We start from the raw sequence: 20,620 nt of genomic DNA on the forward strand, positions 1-20,620 counted from the left end.
AGAGAATAGTACATTCGGGCAAATTCTATCCAGGCGCAAATCCGTTAAATGTATGACAAAAAGTAAAATGTTCCTCCATAGAAACCTATATGTTTGTATACCGTTACCTTTTCTAGCATATAAATGTATATATGACACATATAGCCCAAAGAAGCTGAGAACATAGCCAATAAATTGTGGGACTCGCAATATTAAAGCATATCTCCAGCCAAAAATTAAAACTGTGACTATAAACTGTGTAATCTAAGATTGCGCTTCTACATCTTATAGGACGGTTTCTGGGATGTAGCTAAAGGACTGCTACCATTGTCAGCCATATTAGCAATCATGGGCATTCGCCGTCATACAGAGTGTCTTAAAATTTTTAAAACACATAAAAGTAAAAAAAAAACAAAAAAAACAACTACTTAAAAGTATAGTTTGATGGTGACATCATGGCAGTGATTGAGGAAGTAGCTAGCATCTCCTCCTACTTTTAATAGAAATTAATACACCTGGCATGTGTGGACATAACTGCATTAAAAAAGGAAGATTAGATAGATGTATTTTTGACAAAAAAATGTTTTATAGTGCGCCAACTTATTTCTGGAAATATGCTCGAAGTATAAAGGGAATTTTAAATTAAAACTATAGTTAAATATACCATTAGCTATAAACATTTACAGCTAACCTGTTAATATTTTTTTACTTTGATCTTTTCAGGAAAAACATGGTTCGAATAATAAGTGAAGATTTTGTGTTTTCCGCTTATCCCCCACAGAATACTGTACTAGAAAGAAGTTCAAAAGCTCTTTACACAAGTACTGGTTTCCTACAGATTCGGAGAACTGTAATCCACATGTTCCTGGACGGCTCATTTCCTCCTTGCAACTTCTGCCTTACATCTTAGTCTCTTACAGTATGTCCGGAAATCTACTTCCATTTTCTCAACAAGAATATGCTTACACCAGCCGTGCTTGAGAGAACACGTGAATGACACTTGGGTAGGAAGAGAAGAACACATGATCCCTACTGAATTCTGCTCGAGCCTTATTCTTTCACTCAATCGTAGTTGATAAGAAATAGTCCCTAACAAACGTGCAGTACAGATGATGCGAGGCATGTGCGTCTGCTTATGGTCACCATCATCATCAGATGCCACATCTTTTAACCAAAGATAAAGGTATCAACCAGATCACATTCTCAAAAATGGCGGCTAGTGCCAAATGTTCTTTTTTAATAATTTCTATGGCATGTAAGTGATTATATTCCTCAAGCAATTAAAAGTATTGCAAGTGCTATATTATCTTCACAGCGTCTGGATTCCATAAAATACACTATCTAGCCAAAAAAAGGAGTAAACCGGACCATCACAGCTGAATGTGTTTGTTGGAGATCCTAGTCCAAAACCATAGACGTGAATATGTAATTTAGGCCCCTTTTGTAGTTTTGACAGCTTCTTTTGGAGTGTGTGGTAATTTGTGTGTCCATTTAGCCAAAAGAGCATTTGTGAGGTCAGGCACGGATGTTGGACGAGAAAGCCGGGCTCGCAATCAGCCTTACAATACATCTCAAAAGGTGTTCAATGGGGTGAAGTCAGGGCACACAAGTTCCACCACATCAAACTCGTCAAAACACATCATTAAGGACCTCACGTTGTCAAGGGCCTTCTCTAAACTGTTGCCACAAATTAAGACACATACGTCTATAATGTCGTTGTATGCTGTAGCATTAACATTACTTTTTACTGGAAATAAGGGGCCTGGCCCAAACCCTAAATAGCGACCGCGTAACATTATTCCTCCTCCACCAAATTTCACAGTAGGCACTATGCATTGCGCTAGATAATGTTCTTCTTCGACCATGGAAACCCATTTCATGAAGCTCCACAGTTCTTGTGCGGATGTCACTTCCAGAGGCAGTTTGAAATCCCGTAGTGAGTGATGTAACATAAAATAGGCAGGCCTCGGTCTCAGAAGTTTCACTGACTAAAACAGACTTGTGGCAAAGGTGACATCCTATGTCAGCGCCATGTTAAGAATTAATTCGTAGGAAAGGCATACACTGCATTTACAATTTACCATGTTAACTCCAGCTCCACATCTGGACTGATATTCTTCATTCCTCTAACATCATTCTGCTCGCGGCCTCCCACACTCCAGGCGCTCTCCTCCTAGTTCTCCTGTTGCTGCCTCTAGTGCGTGCTGACCCTTCTCGTCCTAAAGGGCCAGCTCGTGCCAAATTGCACCCAGGGTACTTTCCACATCGCTCAGTGTCTGAGCAATTAGGTTCCATACTCTAGTTGTATTCTCCTGAAACTTGTATTTGAATTATCTGTTACCGACTCCCTATTTGTCTGTTTACCGTGACGATAGCCTGCCGCGACCTACTGTACACCAGACTCTGCATCTTGGCTGCTGTTGTAATACCTCGTCTGTCCATGCCGGCCGTTTCCAACAAAGACTACTCAAGTGTTAGCAACCTGGGGATACTAGCAGTCAAGACCACAGGTTCATACAGGGGTTAAAGGGTAAACATCTACCTATCCCCAAGACTCCACTCCCCAGTTTAGCCCCACGCCCAATCCGTTGGCAACACAGTGGGTCCACACCATCCTCTGTAGGCCCGTGACAGTCACTACTATTAAATCCTTTATTTCTGATTAAAACACATTTGGAAGAGCTATAGCCAACCCTTTTATAAATATATGGCATAGTTTTCACAGGGGCTTCCATCAAGCACCCCCTTTTTCTAGAGGACATGAAAACTAAAGACTTTTTTCTAAACAGACAGTAAACAATGCCCAACAATTCGGGAAACAAGTTGAGTATCGCTTTGGTACAGATGTTGGACTTACTTTTACTATAATCATATCTATATGAGGGGTAAGAACCATCCTATACCCATCCAATGTCGTATATAAACTAAGAAATGTCTATCATCCACTCAATGCATGTAGCAGAATTATACGTAGGAGCTTTGTATTTTGGCTTTTGGTTCAACAGGGCACGGTTCGGAAAAAAATTAATAATTAATAGCATGTGTATTGTTAATTAAATGTCCTAAATTCTAGATTTCCTAATAGTTTATCTTTTTTTTTTTTTTTTTATCAGCTACCAGAAATTATAAATGGGGAGGAAAATAAAACAGACCGGAAGCAGCTGAAATGACAAGATAAAATGACAATATTAAAGTGGATCTGTCAGCAGAATATGCTGCCCTATGTAAGGGAGGCCTAATGCAGCTACAGGTCTGTGTTCCAGTTATCCAAACGGGTACAAAAAAACGTTGTGCCATTTAGGTAATAGGAGCGATTAAGGAATGCAGCGAACTTATAACTATGAGCGTACTGTATTCTTTCATCGCCCAAATTACTTAAATGGCACATTACAGTAGCAGCAGCGTGGGTGAGATTTCAAAAATCTCATCCACTCTGTAAAAAAAAAAGAAATAATAAAATCAGCCGAAAAAACTTTTACAAATTGACCTGCGGATGCAAATTTTTAATCCGCAGCATATCAATTTCTGCTTTGGAATCGCTACTTTTTTGTTGTGGGTTTCACCAATTGAATTGATTTTAATGGGAGGTAAAACTTGCAACAAATAGCAGATGTTGCAATTTTTGTGGTAACACCGCTGCGATTCCGCTGCAAAAATCGCTACTCAGAAAAAATTAATTAAAAAAACTTTGTTGATTTGAAATCAATAAAAAAATGTTTATACTTACCACCCGGGCGTTGTCATAGCGACGCTTTCTTCTGTTCTCCGTCCAGGCTGGCCTCCTGGGATGATGTTCCGTACCATGTCACTGCTGCAGCCAATCACAGGCTGCAGCGTCATACCAGGAAGCCAGACTGCACAACAGAGGGACGTGTCGCCTTGACAACAAAGTACGGGATAAGCATAAACTTTTTTTTTTTCCTTCCAACAACTGTTTTTCGCAGCCAACATTTCACCCAAAAAGACGGCACCACAATTTGGTGCGGTTTTTTTTCGGGGCGGAATTTCCTGCGAGTTACAGGACTGATACACGGTGTTCTATTACGCAGCGTATCCGCCCTATGTGAACATGGTCTAATAAGATTACAAAAAAACTCCATTGGGGCAAGAATTTTTTTTAAGCTGGTCTTGCATTTACTCTACCCAGAGTCATCATGGAGCTCCAGCCTACAACAAAAGTGCAATTCAGAGGCCGTATTCACCAAGTGTGCAGAAATATTGATGAAATCGTGACTTACACATGGACATGTACGATCCATTTGTTGTTGTTTTTTGCCAGATTTACATTTGTAGTGATGTTCATACTTTGTCCAAGTTGCTTTTTAAAGCTCGGTGTCAGTGAAGTTTTTCCAGCCATATTTTATCCCAAATCGCAGCCACAAATATGAATTAAAGACACAGATGTAAATGTAGATGCCTACAGGAGGCTGGACACTCTAATAATCATATAGGGGAGAGACAATAACAAATACAACATGAAATATATATATATATATATATATATATATATATATATATATATATATAAATAATACAGCCATGTGAATAGCAGAATTGACTCCGTTTTAAAGATCTTTTAAATACAGAGCATAGAAACACATGAGCAAAATGACTGCCAATGTATTAATAGTAACATGTTAAAAAATAAAAAATAAACATAGCTAACAAAAAAAAAAATGCACCACTGGCAATTTAAGCAGTTTATGTGGCCACATTTCTGCATTGCTTATACTCTTCTAGACCAGATGGTACAAATACTGTGAAAATGTCCCCAGAAATAACAACCAAACCACAATAATAGACCTTTTCATGGCCGGATGAAACATCCAATAGCACAATATTCCATAGGTTACAGGGGTCAGAGGTTTCAGACCCGGGCTGCCCTATAAAGATACAAACGGAAGTGTTTTGTCCATTGATGAAAGGCGCTTAGGTTTTACTCCATCTGACTGCAGCTAGCTAGACAATATACAACTTATAAAGCTATACCATGTTAAAATGGAAGGGTCAGCGTGATTGACCCTTTTAGAAGGTATTAGGAAACTGCTGGCATAGCAATTCCATAATAAAATCCTATTATTTATGTAGCCATCTACGCTAACAGACATTGCACGAATACAGTATAAACATGAAGGGATCATTTAAAGACAAAACATTTTCCGTTTATGGCCATCCCGGCGATCAGCTGATCACTAGGGGGTCCAGCTTCAGAAACCCCTCGTGACCAGCTGTTATTGTCGAGAAAAAAGGTGCAGCCGGCCATATATTTCCATGGCAGCACCCAGCTACGACCACGTATAGATGGCCTACGTCTGCAAGAGCCGCTCTCTGAGTAGCTGTCTGCACATATCCATAGAATTGCCTTGCCATAAGACGATTCCTTTAAGGGGCAGTGAAGTGCCAACAAATCAGTTCCACCAAGTTGCTTCTTAGTTCAGTAATAAAAGGCGTTCTATAGTTGAAGAAGCTTTACTTGTAAATATGGCTAAAATATTGTCGTCATGAAGAAAGACTGCGCCACTAGAATTTCGGTCCCCCACCAGCGTTATAAAAATCAATGAAAATCTCATAATCAGTGTGACGGGAGGACCGGAATGTATATTAGCAAGTGTACACATTGGTAATACTTTTCCGTCCCCACATAACCCGTTTAACATGCGGAACAGGAAGAGCAAAGTAGGCATCCCATACATCCAGAGAAGACTGTAAGGGAGCGTAGATAAAAAGGCCATACTTTCCCTGCAACAACAGTGTCGGAGACCAAATTTCAGGCGCCAAATTATAATCCAGATGAAATTACGAAGATTGAATTAGGCATGCTCTGACATTTTAGCCTTCTGTTTTTTATTTAAAAAAAACACTATAGGATCTATTGTATCAAAGTTAATCAATAGAATTGCTAAATCCCATCCGTCCTTACAGCCAATACAACATTTTGATGATAGGGACAGCATTACAGCCGTACCTGAACGCTGAAGTCAATCCGACCGAAAATCCAGATTACAAAATAGACAAATCTACCAATGCAAGTATGGGGAAAACAAGCGGTTAAAAAAAAGGGTGAAGTTCAGTAAGGTAGAGGGATACGACCTCTACAAAAAGTCTGACAACACACACTGAAACACTTGTACAAACAGACATCACCTTTGGTGAACCTACACTTATATATTAGGAAATTCCATATGCATTGCGGTGAAAGAAGAATAACTGCCCCCTTCCAGATGGTCACTACTGCATATCTGTCACACAGTTTCGAATGACGAAAAAGAAATAAAATGCAACATACAAATGATTTACACTTGGGAGAATTCGGATAATAGAGGCGGGACATTTCTCCTATCAGCAGAACGAAGGCTGTGTCTGCTGAGAGGAAGAAAGAGGAAAACAAGGAATCTGCAATGCACCTGTGAAGAAAAACAGCAGCTAAACATGACCTGATCACTTACATCCAAGCAGATTTTTCCCAACCACGATGATAAACAACCAAAATAGTGAGTAGTCATTTTCAGATGACTGCTTCTACAGAGAGAGGCGCAAATCCATTAGGCTTTGTGGTCAGCACATTTGAGTCTCCTGTCGGAGGTATAAGTCGCCACATGCGGTATATGGTTTGTTTTTTTACTGATGCGCGTGGTCTGCTATGACACTATTTTTGCATACAGTACGTTAAATCAATGTCTAGACAGTGTATAATTGCCTATACAGGAAGTCATTGACGACAGGGGAGAAGTAGGCATTAGATCATACAGAAGGGAGGATCTGAGAGGACCACGCTGAGAAGCCTATGGCAAGGTAACTTCTTGTTACAAATGACAGAAAAGTGGCTTTGGTAATGGAGATAGGCTTTAAAAGGGGTTGTAACAGAATCTATTTCCACCTATCCACATGATAGGGGATAATGGTTTGATCCCTGGATACCCCACCACTGGGACCCCCACAATTATCGCAAGCAGGTGGCTCCTCCTCACTGCGCAAACAAAGTGAGTACATTGCATGTAGCGGCATTGAACAAATAACGCTCGACCGCACTCTGTTAAAGTTCCTTCCCACTGCAGGAGGTGCAGTGAGTAAGAATGGGGGTTCAGGACAATGATTGTTATGGGTCCCAGCGGTGGGGCCCCACAGTGATCAGACAATTATCACCTATCCTGTGGATAGTAAAACTAAAAAAATCCCGTAACTCACTAGATCTGATGTCGGTTTCTTTTATTTCGACAAGACACGTTTTGGCTTATAGCCTTTCTTGAACACAAACACTATCTTGTGGATAGGTGATAATTGTCGATTCTGGTGCAAAGGCCTTATGAAAAGTTAAGATGAGAGAAATTCTTCAGTTGCATGGGCCTGTAGCTGGTTCACTAAAGAACATAGGCATCTATTTGAGACAGGATCTAGTAAGGTGGGTAAAGGTGTTGGTATGGGCTGCGATCGTTAACAATAAACTAGATGGAAATTAGATGGCAGATTCCAGAAGACGCTTTCTTCAAAATGTGGTACAAAAAGGAAACATTTAAAAGTGACACTTCACCGAAGAGATGACTAAGGGTCTGTTCACATCACCATTCGCTTTCCCGTTCCAGGGTTCCGTCGGAGGTTTCCGTCGGGTGAACCCCGCAACGGAAAGTGAAACCACAGCATCCGTTTCAGTCACCATTGATATCAATGGTGACGGAAACATCGCTAATGGTTTCTGTTCGTCACCATTCCGGCAGATTTTCGTTTTAACACCGGAATCAATAGCGGAGTCGACTGCGCTATTGATTCCGTCGGAAAACCGGAAACATGCCGGAATGGTGACGAACAGAAACCATTAGCAATGTTTGAACAGGCCCTAACAGAAAAGCAGGTGATCCTGACCTGCCAATTTCTCTCCCTCCAAAATCCTTTTGTAGAGTGCAAGAAGGCACAATTTCTATGCAAATTCAGCTGGCGTCACCCATGGCACTTTAGTAAGCGATTTTACCGCCACTTGCAGGCAGTTTCATATTGCCATACAGCTCTAGCCTTAAACAGGACAATTCTCCTTCACATACCTAAATAGTTCACATTCGACCGGACAGAAAAAGGTTTAAAAAAAACAACACCCAATTCATCACCCAGCCTTCTTTCTCGCCCGATTTATACCAGATTGAGAACTTGTGGGCCCTTTTGAAGTGAAGATTTACAATAGAGGAAACAATATCCACATACGACCGGTATCGAGCAGGTTGTGGTGGCTGCTTCAGCTATGATAGTATATGTATAGAATAATTTCTGGGAAGATTGGTTAGGAACAGGACACTTTCTAATATCACTACAAATAATTTTCTAGTTATATTGGACCCCAATTAATGATTTATATTGAATATAAAAATTATAAAAAGTATTGTGGTATAAAGGAAAAAAGTAAATTGGACGTGATGGAATTGGTGGAAATGGTCACCTGATGCTCCGCAAGTTGCCTACTTGTAAGCGCTTAATGACGGTGTATTACTAGTATGGAATGTATAACATGTATAATCCTTTAACAATACGTGATCTGCCAGTTAAATCCCCAATGTGCTAGAACAAACTTTACCTCATGTTCGTACTGGACAGTGAAGAAGTGAGGCCTATTCTCCTCCGCCTGCACCATCAACAGAAGCTATGAAACCACAGATAGATCACCCTCAAATGTTCTACGTCCAGTCCAATCTTCATCACTCAGCAATAAAACAATCCATTTACACAAATCGTCATTAAAGGGGTTTTATACTTTTTCATAAATAACCAAAATCAGCACTAAGGAATTTCCTTTCCATATTGTATAGCCTAATATAGTCCATGAGTGGAGATCTCGGGGACCGCAGCTACAGGAAAGAGACCTGTATATTGACAAATGCATGTCCATATAGACCCGAAGCAACCCCTTCACTTCTTAGAACTACGCCATCTGCCACGAAGTAAACTGAGAAGCGCGGTTTTAATCAGATTGGTCTTAAAAATAATTCTGCCACCTGCTTACGGCAAAACATAACAAATAGCGAGAGCCACAATGAGCGTCTGAATGCATAGAGAAACTGACTTCCGGTACGGACACGTAGGCATCGGAGCGCAGTCACGTGGGACAGCGGAAGGACTAGGACGGAGCAGATAACTCAGGAATTAAGTGCTGGTAGTAAAAAGAACTGCACTACTGTTTACCTCCTCTACATTAGTATTGGAAGAAATAAAAAATATTCCTGCCAGGTGTGTTTCTTTAAAAAAAAAAAAAATCAGCCATACACCCAGACTTTATCACGAAGGACAGAGCTGGTTACGTCGAATACGAGAGTAGTCACTAGACAGATACAGCGATCTTCACATTGTTGACAGATAGATTTCAGATATGATCTATACGGTGTATATTCTCAGGGGGCCTGCACCTGCACAGTACAACGATCGTTTTTACTAACTAGGCCAATTGCTATTTGCCTGCACAAGATCAGTCCTCAAAACAGATAGTTTTACGTGTAATGCAATAGGTTTAACTTCTAGAGAAGTCTTTCTGATGTATCATTTGCAATAATATTATCGAACAATTATGGATACACTTCCCATTGTCACTTCTACAAAAAAAAAAAAAGAGGGGGCAAAAAACAAACAATTATCAAACTTTTGTCAATTGCTACATCAATTGATTTACTAATATATGGCCAGTTTTACATTTTAATCCTCTTAAAAGAAGAGCAAAACCTGAATGGAATTCATATAAATGCTGAATTCGTCCCATTGAAGGTCATCTCTGGAACACGGAGGTCTTGAAGAGAACCGGTCACTAGGTCTTCTAAGCTGAACTGGTTTACTGACCTGAATAGCGCTGTCTCCCTGATTCCAGCGCAGTTTTTGATTTTTTTCCCAACAGACCCCCATTCCAGACATACGGCACCCTGTGGTAATGGCTCCCTATATGCCAATTTGCTGCAGTTAGACATCGGGTGCAAATTAGCCACAAGCTGCCACGTGCTGATTGGTTCAAATCAGAGGCAGGGAAGCTAGCCCCCCCCCCCCCCCCCATTGGCTAACCACAGCAAATAGGGAACCAAGACAACGTGCCATATTTCTGCAACAGGGGGAGGGGGGTTCAGGGGAAAAAAAATAAATTTCGTTTTTCAGGTCAGTTAACCAGTTAAACTTATATAACCTTCTGACAGGTGCTCTTTTTTTTTTTTTTTAATTCTTTATTTTCATGGCCGACAACCATATTTTTACATAATAAAAACAAGATTACAGCAAATACAGAAAGGAAAATGAAGCACATAACCAATAATGAAGATACATAGTGTTTAACCACATACTGAAAACCTCAAGGGAGGTATAACCACATATAACATCTCCCACTTGATCTGATTGACATTCCCCTCTGAGAGAAAGGAGCAAGAGAGACTAAGCGAGATAAAGAAAGATAAATGAGAAGGGTAAAGGGAGGAGGAAGGGGCAACACTCCCCACCGAGGAGATCCTGCAGCACCCAAGAAGATCCATTGCGGGTTATCAACCAACTTCCAACGCACCCAGAATGTCTTTATAGGTGTCAGTGTCCTGGAACACTATCCAAGGGGACCACGTTAGGCAAAACCTAGCGTTAGTATCATGAATGCTTGAGGTCAGATCCTCCATGTGCATTAGGTCGTTGACCTTCGAAACCCAGAGGGACAGAGTAGGTGGCGAGACGTTTTTCCATCTTAATGGAATGCAATGTCTAGCGGCCATCACTAAAAAGTGAAGCAGCGAGCTTTTGTAGATATTTGTTGGGATGTCGCAGTGATGTAGGAGGAAGAAGGCCGCGTCCAAACGAGAACTGGTATCTGTTACCTCGGAGATCACTCTCTTCACTCCTTCCCAGAACTCTGCGAGCAGCGGACAAGACCAAAAAGGTGTGGATGAGGGTACCATCTTCCCGCCCGCATCTCCAACAAAGAGGTGAAACGGTCGGGAAAATACGATATAAACGGACCGGGGTCCTGTACCATCGCGAGAGCAGTTTAAAACTGGCTTCTTGGTAACGCGAGCTGATCGAGGTTTTATGAGCCAAAGTAAGGATGCGGGTACATTGACTTGCGGTAAAGATGATGCCCAAGTCTGCTTCCCACTCCGCGATGTATCCTGGCGGGGGGAGATCCGGCGGGTTTAGAAGGAGATGGTAGATCGTGGACAGTGTGTGACGGGCTGGCTCGGAGCCAACACACATCTCCTCCAACGGGGATCTAGACTCTTGAAATAAAGCCAGAGACGCTAATGAAGAGAAAAAGTGGCGGAGCTGAAATATGCGCCAATAGCCTAGAGGTTGGAGTTCAGGCAGATGAGACAGCTCCGAAAGGGAGAGCCACTCCGCATTCTTAAGGAAGTGCGCTGCCCTAAATATACCAGACGTGAACCAAGCCCGGAAGACCGAATCTGTCAACCCTGAAGGGAAAGCAGGATTCCCCGGAATCGGAAACATGGGGGAGCAGATGGGCAAAAGGCTTGATCGGACCTTATGAAGAGAACAACATCGCAATGTGGGGCTGATAGTGGGATGTTGGTGAATGGATTTAAGAAGTCCGCTTTGCAACCACGGAACCACCTGAAGAGGGGCCTCCGTGAAGCTTTGCTCAAGACCCACCCAAGACTTGTAGGGGGCGTGTCTACACCAATCCACAACGCGCGCTAGGTGAGTTGCTATGTAGTATGAACGAATGTCAGGAAGTGCCAGTCCCCCCGACTCCCGTGTCCGACACAAGAGCGTTCCACTAAGGCGTAAGGGCTTACCATTCCATACAAAGGAAATTTGTAAAGAGTTGACTGCTTTGAAGAACGAGGGTGGAATTGCTATAGGCAGCGCTTGGAATAAGTAAAGTAATCGGGGAAGAATATTCATTTTAAAAATAATGCAGCGACCCATCCACGTGAATGTGCCCCTCCTCCATCTGGCACAATCCGTTTTCACTTCGGTAAGAAACACTGGGAAGTTCAAATTAAAAAGCTCCTTAAGATCCGCCGGGATGCGCACTCCCAGGTATTTGAGCGCCATCGAGTTCCATTTAAAGCTAAAGGATTGTTCCAGTGTGCGTAGAAGGGAGGAGGGGATGGAGACATTCATGGCCTCGGATTTGGAAAAGTTTATTTTAAAATTGGATAGACTGGAAAAGCGACGAAATTCCTGCATCAGATTCGGGAGGGAGATAGACGGGTTAGTCAGGAAAAACAACAAGTCATCTGCGTACGCTGCAACCTTGTCGACCCGAGCTCCCACCTCTAGGCCCTTAATGTCAACGTGCGCTCTGACATGCCGTAGGAATGGTTCCAAGGTCAGGATGAAAATCAAGGGGGATAAGGGGCAACCCTGTCGGGTCCCGTTGTGGATGTTGAATTCTTCCGAAAGGATCCCATTCACGCGTACCCTCGCAGACGGGCAAGAGTATAACGACATTATCCATCCCATCATTTGTGGACCAAGACCAAGCCGGAGAAGGGTTTCCTCCATATATGTCCAATTGACTCTGTCAAATGCTTTTTCAGCATCTGTTGACAAGAGCATAAGCGGAACTCGAGATAGTTTAGCCTTATGAATGAGATTGATTGCCCTTGTTGTATTATCCCGGGCCTCTCTGCCCAACATGAACCCTGCCTGGTCAAGATGTATGACACCGCTGAGTAATGGGGCCAAACGCCCTGCCAAAATCTTTGCAAAGAGTTTGACGTCTGCATTAAGAAGGGAAATCGGCCTATAACTTGCGCATTGAGAGGGATCTTTCACTGTCTTGGGGATCACTGCAATATGTGCCCTGAGCGCATCAGGTGGGATGCGAGCAGCGGAAGAGAAAGAATTCAAGGACGCTAAGAGATGCGGACTAAGGACAGCGAGGAATTTTTTATAATAGGGAAGCGTAAACCCATCAGGTCCAGGTGCCTTACCAGAGGCGGAGTTCTTGAGAGCGTCGGATAGTTCTGGCGCGGTAATTGGGACCTCTAGTGCATTGAGAACCTCCTCAGACAGGGAGGGGAGGCCCGACTCCGCAATATAGGACTTAATATTTGCACGGAAATCTCTCGAGAGCGTGGCCGGATTGGTAGAGTCGGTGTCATAGAGTGAAGCATAAAAGTCACGGAATTGCGACGCTATGTCCAAAGGCAGATTAACTCGAGTGGTAGGAGAGGTTGTAATAAAAGGTACATACGTGTGCGCTTGTTGGAGGCGCAATGCTCTGGCAAGAGACTTGCTACATTTGTTTCCGTACTCATAAAAGTGCCGTTTGCATTTGGCGAGAGTTGCCTTCGCCTTGGAAAGGAGTAAGGTGCGTAGCTCCTCCCGTTTTTGAATTAGCGCCACTTTGCATTCCAGTTCGTGGGACCGTTTATGCGTGAACTCCAGTGCCTTAATTTCCGTTAGGAGCCGGGTAATGGCCACCGCGCGCTCCTTTTTCAACCGGGACCCATGCTTAATGAAGGTACCCCTTACCACACACTTGTGGGCCTCCCATAGTACCCGTGGATTCGTATCTGAGGAGTTATTAGTGACGAAGTAGTCGTCAAGCGTGCGCGCCACGTCAGAAGAGGCCAGGGAATCCTGGAGAAGCGAGGGATTGAGTCTCCATTGGGATTGATGCAATATAGGAGTTTGCAAAGTCAAAGACAATGTGACAAGGGCATGGTCAGAGAAAGATATTGAGTCAATGTCGGCCGCTTGAACGGTTGGAAGAGACCGGTGTTTGACAAAGAACAAGTCCAGTCTGGAGTAGACATCATGAACAGGCGAGTAAAAGGAGAAGTCTTTGTCTGCTGGATGTAGTAAGCGCCACGTGTCCACGAAGTTGTGTTCGTGAAGCGTGCGTTTAATACAGCGCAGCTGGGAGTGTGGAATTGACGAATGTCCCGTTGAAACATCCATGGTAGGCTCTAAAGCAACATTGAAATCCCCCCCAAAACGATGGTACCCTCTCCAAACTCCTCCAGCACATCCAGAAAGCCGATCAAGGCAGAACCTTGTCCCACATTGGGCATGTAGAAGGACGCAAAGGTATAAATCTGGGAGTCTATGTTCCCCTTGACTAAGAGCATTCGCCCCATCACATCACTGCGAGAGTCCAGGAGTTCCCATGGTAGAGAGCGGGAAAGAAGGATACTCGTCCCCCTGGATTTCGGGTCAGGGGAGAAACTATGATAAGCGTGAGGAAACCATAGATTAGACAACTTGAAGGGTTTCTGCTCACTCAGATGCGTTTCTTGAAGAAAAGCTACATGCAAGTGTCTAGCCTTCAACAAGTTAAACAGAATGGATCGTTTCCCAGGACCATGCAGACCCTTGACATTCAGAGAACCTATCCGCAGCTCTTTCTGGGATTGACTTGCCATGTCCCTGGCGGGGAGAGGGGAGGGGGAGGGGAGAGAGGGCAAAGAGGGTAAAAGCGAAAGACCAAGGGAAGGAGGGGGGGAATAGAACAGGGGCCCAAAGGCCGGCTCCTTATCGGTGTGGAAACCTGTGGAGAAAAAGTTAGTAACAGAACGGGGATAGGGAGAACCAAAGGCACAGTGGGGGGGGGGGGAGCCCCATGCAGCAGGCAGCACAATAACATAAACAAATTCAAACTCGTCCGATACCCACCAAGAGATGAGTAAGGGAGGTAACGACACTTTATAGACCCTGGCTCTGCAAGCAGGGCCCTATGTACAATGACCAATTACCTTTTCCCCAAGAACAATAGTAAATAACCACAAAGAATACCCATTCAAAATTATCGTATACGTGTGATATCCACCAGATACCGTTGCCTACGATGAGGGCAGTAAAGCTAAAGGGACATTTGATAGGTAAAAAGGGGGAGGGAAAGGGGTACACCTAGGCGACAGACGAGAGCGGAGGAACAAGGAATGGGAGATGCGGAAGAAGGCTGAGAAAGTCGATAGAGGCGTATACATCACTTACCCCATTAGTGTACCCGTCAGCCAATCTTATAACCTATTAGTTAACAGGAAAAGAATTCAGCCCTAGAAAATACATTAAAACAGCCCGATATACAGTAATGGAGACTGGCGAAGTAGTGTCGACAAGGTCCAGACCACTGTGCCATTCCCCATCCGATCACCGTTAGGAGAGCGGGAGGGAGAGGGAGGGGATCCAGACACATATTATGCAACAAGACATGATAAAAATGAGGGGGGGGGTGAGGGGAGCGACGACAAGGAACAACGGAAGGTTACAATGTAAGCCAGTGTATATCTACATTTGAGTATAGTTGTGGAATCAACTGCTGCATCATGAGTCCCAGGGGAGTCTCAGCGCTCCGCTGTAGTAGAAGCGAGGCAGCTCTCAAAGTTCCGCTAAAAGAGAAAAACCCCTTCTTTGGAGTGGTTGTTAAAGGCACCTGTGACAGAGAAAAAGAACCACTAGGCACTGTAGGGGGCAAAAAGATACTAGGTGCAGTCAATACGTTGCCACGTGGTCAAGGCGAAATCTCCAGAAGGGAATCCCGTCAGGCCTCTGGCGGTATCGGCAGCGACAGGTCCGGTTGAGACCCCGGTGTCTCTCGGAACGGGGGCCTGATGCGGGGTAGGCTAGGGCGTCTATTGCGCCGACGTTGAGGCGGTTCAGGCCGCTCCAATGCCAACCAATCCGGTACCGGAAACGGCTCAATCTGTAGGAACCTGAATAGTGCATCCAGATCCGAGAAATGGCGAAGAAGAAAAGTAGATGCTTCTTTCCTGACGACCACGTGGAACGGGTGTCCCCATCTATAGGTGGCTCCTGTCGCTTTGATCTTTTCCAATAATGGGTGTAGGAGACGTCTCATGTAGAGTGTACGCGGGGAAACGTCCGGATAGACCGAAACCCTGCAGCCATCAATGGACACCGGCCCATGTGACCATGCTCCTCTGACAATTAGATCCTTGTCAGAATAGTAATGTAGGCGGCATAGGACGTCCCGGGGATTTGAAGGGTCGTGCGGGCCGGGACGGGAGACTCTGTGAACACGGTCTAGTAAGAATGTAGCATCGAGGGGTCTATTGGTGACCGTATTAAAGATGGCGGTAATCCTGGTCAAGAGATCATCTCTGAGGCCCAGATCTGGGAGGCCCTTCAAGCGTACATTGTTTCTACGGCCCCTGTTTTCCTGATCATCCAACTGGAGTGCTAGGGACTGCATGTGTGATCTGTTGGAAATGGCCGCCTGCTCCAGAGCTAGCACTCTGATATCAATAGAAGAAACCGTGTGGTCAGTGGTATTAATCCTACTGTCCACCCTTTCCACTTCTTGTTTTAAAGCAGCGATATCTTGTTGGTGGGATTGCTCTATTCTTGTGACCAGGGTATCTAAGTCCTGTCTGGTGGGGAGAGCCTGAATCAGTGCCCTAAGTGCATGTAAATCCGCATGCAGGGATGGCTATATTGGCAGATCTTCTGCAATGTTAGGCAGGGGCACAGAAGCTGTCGGTAGCACACAGAGAGGGAGGGCAGGGGACACAGGCGGTACCTCAATAGAAGTGACTCCATGCTGTGATGCGGTCCTGTGTCCCAGCGTGCAGGAGCCTGCTGGCATGTTCAGTGTGCCGTCTGCTCTCCTCGTGGCCGGCTGCTGTGTGGGATCCGCCATGACACCTGGAGGCATCGGTGTAGTTTGCGACGCTTGAAAGAAGCGCTCCACGCTTGTGCTGCGCGTCAGAGCGCGATAAGGAGCGGGAGGGTGTTGAGCCTAGTCCCCGGCGCTTTCCGGGCATCTCCTGCCGGTACAAAACGGGATCTAACTGCTCTTTACTCCACCGCTGCACGGAGCTCCCCCAAAGCACGACTTCACTCCGCCATGGCTAAGCCCCGCCCCCGACAGGTGCTCTTTAAACTACATTTGCTCCTTGAAATCTCCCGCAGCACAGCCCTACAGCAACAGGGAGCCCTGCATCCACTAATCCTCTATCTACTAAAGAAGGGGGTACATTACTGTGGGGAATTCCCTATTGTCCGGTTAGTGACAACCGGCGATAATATTTGGGCTCTTTGCAACCCGATGGACCTTTCTGATTATCTGTGCCGTGCACTTACCTGGCATTGACGCCCCATAATGGACTTGCGCCAACAACTTTACAACTCCAGCTATCAGGACTCAAGGAGAGGTCATGTCTACCAAAGAAACATTAGAAATGTCGGGATTTCCCTCTTTGGATGAAAGCCTTCAACTTTCTTTGCCCTCAGCCAGTTTATTCTCTCTATGGCCCATGCCTACATCTGCTTATTACAGGACTGGTATAAACCATCCACCTGCTTTATCTACCCATGGTAATAGAATGCAGCACACATCTGTGTCCTAGTTTCTGTTTAGAATAGAAACCAGAGTGCAGTGCTGTGTCTGTCGTGCAATCTTCCGCTCTAATCTGCGACAAGAGGCTTTGAATTGAGCCTCCGACACAGATGTCAACACAGCCACACACAATTTTTAATGCTTTGTCGAACTTTATCTGGTCTATGATTTGTATACTATTTTTCTATGATAGGTAAGCCTCATTGTAGGTGTTTTTTTTTATTGCCCTTTCCCTCTTTAATGGATAGAAACAGACCCTGTAAACAGACCCTATGGAAGGATTTTGGAATGTTTCTCCTTCGCCTTGGTACTAGGACCTATTCCTACATTTGATGTAATACAGACCCAGACCTGTAGGGGCTTCCGCCAGACAGGGTCTGTTCATTCAGTACGTAATCTTAAAAGGGTAACGAAACATTCAAACTTCTGACATGTCAGAAGTTTTGATTGGTGGGGGTCCGAGCAGAGACCCCTACCAATCGCTAAAACGAAGCGGCAGAAACGCTCATATGAGCGCTCAACCGCTTAGTTTCTGTTCAACTTCTTTCGGAAAGCGGATGTAGAGGTGTACACGCCCACAGACCCTCTATTGTGTCCGTACACTGCTACATCGGCTTTCCGAGAAAAGTTGATCAGAAACGAAGCGGCTCAGTACTTACACGAGCAATTCTGCAGCTTCGTTTTAGCAATTGGTGGGGGTCTCAGCGTTTGGACGATCAAAACTTCTGACATGTCAGAACATTGTTGAACGATTAGTAACCCTTTAAATCCTAAATATACGACCACAGCATATAAATCTGCGATATGTCCTGAGGTACTCATGAAACTGTTAACCGTTTATAGAAACTCAAATGTAAATTGAAGTCCGGCTGGTTGGCTCTATAAATCACTGGTTATAACAAAGAAACTGCTGCTGGTGGGAAGTTTGACACTTAACATCTGACATTTAAAAAGAAAATTCACTCTCTACCTAACATCTTGAAACAATACAAGGACACTTGGCAACGAACATAAGATGTAATTGCGAAGACGTATTAAAGAGGCTCTATGGTTTTGGATACTAATGTTATAGAACTACAATTTACTGTATTTAATAACATGGGCCTGGTCTCAGAGATAGCCGCTGTATGGGCAGTGCGCGTTACCAGCTTTACGAACATGCAATGTCAAAGTTTAAAAATACTATTTTCATTTTTAGATGTATTTCTTTATTATTGTAAAATAAAATTAAAAACCCAGAACCAAACAATTATCGAGTGGACATGGCAACACATTAAATGGATAAAGGGATTTAAACAGGCAAGGAGAGGGTTAACAGCTGAATGGGATATCTGGTCCAAGAAAAAAAACTTTCTTTATTCCGCAGTCTGACAGAAATGAGCACTGCTTCTGAAGATTTAGCTTTTATTTTCCTTTTTAATATTTTATAACTCCATTTAGTTATTTGCATTCATTGACCAGTCACAGGGAGAGTGTTCTTACTTGTCAAGTACAAAACCACCATGACTAGAGACTAAATGAATATAGGATGCTGAAAATTCACAGTACGCACCACAATACACAAGATACAGCTTCTGTCAGGTCAGCAGGACTGGCAGCTTCAGTGACAGCAGGTCTTACATGGCTCGGACACGCAGGATCCACCGGTTATCGATCACATTTAAGTTCATAATCTTAGATGTGATTGATAACAGCTGGATCCTGCGTGTCAGAGACACGCAGAATCCATTGTCACCGATGCCATCAGTTCCAATGAAATGATCTGACAAATTCAGGTTTGAGTGCAAGATACAGCTGCATATACATTTGTATACAGGATACATAAAAGCTGTATTTAAAAAAAAAAAAGGAGCGTGCTCCAACATGCCATATTATAGAGGTATTGTCCCCTAGAAAGCCTGCTTGCAGTCAAAAAAAGTGTGTGTGTGTGGTTTTTTTAAGGGCCGTTCGGGGTAAGCATTTATGGGCTGGGTTGGATCCCCTCATGCCCGGTGGTGTCGCTAGCACCAAAGAGGGCCCTGGTGCTAACAGCCACATTCACTTGTATTTGCGTTCTCAGGCCACCATTCCCCTTGTCAAGAGGATGTGTCCCTGCACATTTGTGATACTGTCAGCGATGGTTGGAGACTGTCAGTAAGTAGGGACAAAGGGAATCGTAACACCCATTTGTTAATGCTTGCACAAAAAGGTAGTGTTAATAATTACGACGCGGCAGGGGCGGCGGCGGTGAAGGGGGGGCCCAAGTTTGGGTAACAGCCCAGGGTCTATGGTCTACTTAATCCAGTGTTTGTGCGCGCTCACGCACACACAGAAAAATAAGTGCACAGTCTATTGCACAGGTCTCTCGAAAAGGAAAGCAGCCCTTAACATATTCCCCAATCCTCTGAGCCAGAAGGCGCCACAAGAGTCCGGGCAGAAATGCGGAACTCAGGCACCCTACAGCAGCAGTTCTGTATTACAGACTCACAGGGACTCTGGGCGCCACCGTACCGGCTCCACGGCCTTCTATTGTACCACAAGCCAAAACTAGTCTGTGCTCCTGAATCCTTACTTGAAAGTCGTTTTCTTGAGCTCTAGTGTTTATGCCTTCAGTTTCAGGGACAGAAAGTCGCTTTCATGGCTACAGTTAATAAACCTGGTATTAATACACTGTATTTTTCCAGCAACACAGTTGGCAGTTTTCCCACTTAATAAACCAGTAATCCAAAAGAAATGTATTATATGCGTAAGAGCAACTTCTAGAAAATGTTACGGTGGGACACCATTAAAGATGCTGACTGAAAGAAAACCAGCGACGGATAGGGCTCTCCACACATTGCGCGGTACCGAAGCTGGACGCGGGAAGCAAAGACGGCACAGAATGTTTTATCTAGTCAACTACTGATAGATATCGATCATGGCAAGACACCGACGTGTGCAAGTGGCCTTTAAGTCTATTACAGGCTTTGTGATTTTGGTCAGTATATGGCATCAGTATTAGGAAGCCATAACCGGGAGTGGAGAATAAGCTGAGAAGATATAATGGAAAGAGTTGCACCTCTTCTGTTTTGGACCCAGTCCCATTTTAATTGGTTACTTTTCTTTTTTTTGTAAGCAACTGATCTAAACCAAGACTGAAAACCTGTAGATTAATAGACATTTGTTTGCTTCAGTTTTTTAATCCATCACTAAAAAAAACAAAACAAAAAAAAAACACCACAACAACTTCATAATGGCAGATACTGATGACATCGAATGCACTTTAGCAATCAGATTGAGTCCCAAAGAAATGAATAGGACCCGTCCTCCTACTTTTTAAATAGTGGGAACACATCCGAAGCTCTATATAATAATTCAATAACAAATCACATTACCCAACAAGCTAGACCATGACAT

General features: G+C 44.0%; 1 protein-coding gene across 8 annotated transcripts in view; it reads right to left on the reverse strand.

Moving 5' to 3' along the window:
• Positions 1-20,620, reverse strand: part of DENND4A (DENN domain containing 4A) — a 136,470-nt gene that overhangs the window by 89,894 nt on the left and 25,956 nt on the right. The gene's annotated exons all lie outside the window — the stretch shown is intronic.

Source organism: Rhinoderma darwinii, chromosome 3, assembly GCF_050947455.1.
Source record: "Rhinoderma darwinii isolate aRhiDar2 chromosome 3, aRhiDar2.hap1, whole genome shotgun sequence".
NCBI classification, from domain to species: domain Eukaryota; kingdom Metazoa; phylum Chordata; class Amphibia; order Anura; family Rhinodermatidae; genus Rhinoderma; species Rhinoderma darwinii.